The following is a 3,772-nucleotide window of genomic DNA, read 5'->3' on the forward strand; positions in this document are numbered from 1 at the left end:
TCAGTGTCTGACTCCGGTTCAGACATATAGGGCCGAACACCACTATTTTCACTGTCAGTCATATTGCTTATGATGTCTAGTTATCTGATGCAGAGATGTCAAAACTCTGCCCTATTGTGCATATGGGGATCACCAGCTCATTTGCATTTAAAGACACATACACAAAAACTGTTAGTTTTTATTCCCAACCAAAAATGGGCATTTCAACATAGGTATAATATATTATCTGTAGGGTATTTTGAGTTGAAACTTCAGACACATTCTGGGGACACCAAAGTAATTACAATTTTAATTACTTCTTGTGAAAAGGGGCATAATAGGTGCCCTTTAAAATAAGCATTGTCTTGTGAAATAAAAACCTTGTCTAGGTACATGAGGAGTTGTGTTGATGGATTGTCTGACACCTTTCCATAACCAGTTATGCAATTCTGCCATATGTTCATTTCAAGAGAGTCTTCTTAATGATAGAAATTAGAGATGCACAGCAACTTTATAAAGTTTTGACACAAGTTGAGCTCTCCAGCATCTGTGACCACAAAAAATAAGTTTGACTATTTGTAAAAACAAGCAAAAGTCATGGGTAACACTTCACAAAAAGGTTTTGTTTGTTAACATTAGTTAGCTAACAATAAAAAATACTTTTACAGCATGTATTCATCTTGGTTAATGTTAAGTTCAACATATACTGATACATTCTTTTTTAATCAAAAGTTGTATGTTAACATTAACGTAATATTTTGGGTTCAATACAAGTTAAGCTCAGTTGACAGCATTTGTGGCACAATGTTTATTACCACAAAAAATCTATCCACAAAGAAGTTTATTTTTTAGATGCCGCAAACTCCACCCACATAAATGATATCATCAACGCATAACCGAAGGTTAACCCTGCCTTGAACCGTAGTCCCAGGATGATTTCAACAACTTTTCAAATAATACACTTTTTTGTATGTTATCTTAATTATCTTTTAGTTCAAGAACAATGAAAAAAGAAAGTAAAGTTATTGGTCATTGCACTTTATTCACAATTGATAATATTTAAAGGTGAAGCAGTAGTGTAATCTACACTGTAAAAAATGTCAGTAATAGATAAACAGTAATATATTTTAAAAGTCAATACAGTAGTTTTTACAATAAAATGATGTAAAAAAAAATGTCATAATTTAAATGTAAAAAGATCGATTTTCCTGTATAATTAATGGTAAAAAGAACAAGAGAGTACATGTTATTAAATATAAATTATTGTTAAAATTACAGTAAAAAACAGTAATCGGGCGTTCCCTCAATTCCCTGCATGACCCGTTACATTTAATTATATTTTATGGGAATGGTTATGTTTCTTCTTGTTTTTAATATCAGTTATGTACACTGGGGTGTTCGGTGTTATATTTGATGTAATTTAGTTAATGTTTACTGCATTATTTAAATCTCACATGTGTTACCCTGATGGTGATTGGTGTTTTGTGTGAGTGATGTTGAGCACTGTATATGACTATTGGTCATTGCTCCTGGAAGAGCCACTACTGATGAACTCCATGTCATCATGTGGCCTTCTGTAGTCACTATGGTGATTAACAAATACCTCATGAAGTAAACAACAGATTTTTACAGCTTAAGAAGGCATGTTAATGTAATTTCTTTTTATTTATTTTTTACAGTGCCAGCATGTAAATTACAACCATTTTAAACTGTAAAATATACAGGTTGTTTTGTAAAGTGTTTTACATTTAACTGTATTTTTGACAGAATTATTCTGGCAACCACAGCTGGCAAATGTTTTTTTGTAAAAACAACAGGATTTTTTTTTTTTACAGTGTAGGGCATACACTGTATGCCTATTTTACGATTTTGTGTTTGCCCACCTAAAATAAGTGATGATATGATATGGCCACCAGAACAACGAGTACTCTTTTGACTCAGAACGTTTTCAATCTGCAAACGGGATGCTGCAGCAGCGTGTGTGTGTGTGTGTGTGTGTGTGTGTGTGTGTGTGTGTGTGTGTGTGTGTGTGTGTGTGTGTGTGTGTGTGTGTGTGTGTGTGTGTGTGTGTGTGCGCGCGTGTGCAGAGATTCTCTGCACAACTGATGGCAATGGGAAGACTAACAGTCCGACTAATCTGATCCATCAATCGGAACATTAATTTTAGATGCGATTTGGATATTTGCTAACCAATCATATTTTCCATTTTAGTTAGGGGCGGGACATTTCCAGCGTCTAATGCTGATGCACAATCATCCCTGGAGTAACCACAATTTGCACTGTAAGTTTATTTCCTGTGTGTGTTGTTATTATTTTTTTTTTAACTCATGCAGTTAAACTTGAAATTGAAAACACAGCATGTTTTTGCACAAGTGCTAGCTTTGATGCTCTTCGCAGATGCTGGACAACTGTGTCCTGTAATTATATCAAATGTATTTTTTGTGTGCCTTTTACTGCTGTCTGTGGTGGTGCTACAGCTGTCTGAATTCAAATAATTTTAATTTATATTTCCAAGTAGGAAAAATTTCACTATACACAGAAAAGCACATAATAGTACACAAATAACCATTAATTCTTATGTAGGCTATATGGAAATATATATATTTTTTAAATGTACTTGTTCATTGAACTGTTGTATATAAGCAATATCACAATCACGTTATATGGCCCTAAATCAGCACTGATGTGATTACCTACAGCCCTCAGCCTGTGGCCGAAACACAGCAGTGCTGATATAGGGCCATATCGCACGCTTGCTCTTACGTGAATATTAATACACTCATATTAGCTATTCAATGCTGAACAGTTTATTGTGTATTAGTTTATTAATAAGAGTAATTGCTAATTATTAACAATTTTCATAGTAGCCTAATGAAAGGAACATTAATGACACCTATTAATTTAATACATATTTAACATCAAGTTATCATACCATGGTTCTTTGTAGTGTACCGTATGTACACCATGCCAGCAAGAAACTTGCCCTGATATACATTTTATAAGTTCATTTGGTACTATATTACAACAGCCAATATTTTTCTTACACATTTTACATATGTATTGTATATGTTAATATATATATACATTTTAGAGACCGGGTGCATTTTTTTTTTTTTTTTTTTTTTTTTTGATTCTTCATAAATTCACTGTATGCCCACCTCTTCAGATATTCCTCCTCTCCTATATTAATGTACGAAGAAAGCCATACATAATTTGTTTGCCATAAAAAGTGTCAACACTGTAATTCTGTGGTACATTACTCTGTTGGTTTGAGCAATAAATATTTTAACTTATATACCCATCTGGACTTTTTCAAAGAGTGTGAAATAAAACACTTTTTCCAAGTTCATGCAGCACAGATCTAACTGAATGTGCAATGGCATTAACAGTGTCAATAATCATATTTACACTTTGATATTTAAACATGGCGTCTGTGCCTTTCATATTTTCCCAGATGGATTTTCACACTCACAGGGATCACACTGGCAGAGCTATCTAGTGTTGGAGAGACATCTGATGAACGCAGAGGCAGAAGGGTTTCCTGCAAAGTCTGGCCTTTTCTCCCTGTGTGCTCCAAAGGACACGGAGCTTTCTGATATAGTGCAGTTCATTCAGGTAAAGAGACACGCAGTCTCAGATATTATAAAAAAGGACCGTGTCTGATCAACAGGCCTACATGCAAAGATGACATTGATAAATACAGGCAGTATGTCCTACAGGGACCTTCATAGGTCATTGGGCTGTTTAAAAACAAGAGCAGCTGTGTTGCTAGCTTTTATGGAGCTGAGATATG

This window comes from Xyrauchen texanus, chromosome 9 (genome assembly GCF_025860055.1).
Source record: "Xyrauchen texanus isolate HMW12.3.18 chromosome 9, RBS_HiC_50CHRs, whole genome shotgun sequence".
In the NCBI taxonomy this organism is placed as follows: Eukaryota; Metazoa; Chordata; class Actinopteri; order Cypriniformes; family Catostomidae; genus Xyrauchen; species Xyrauchen texanus.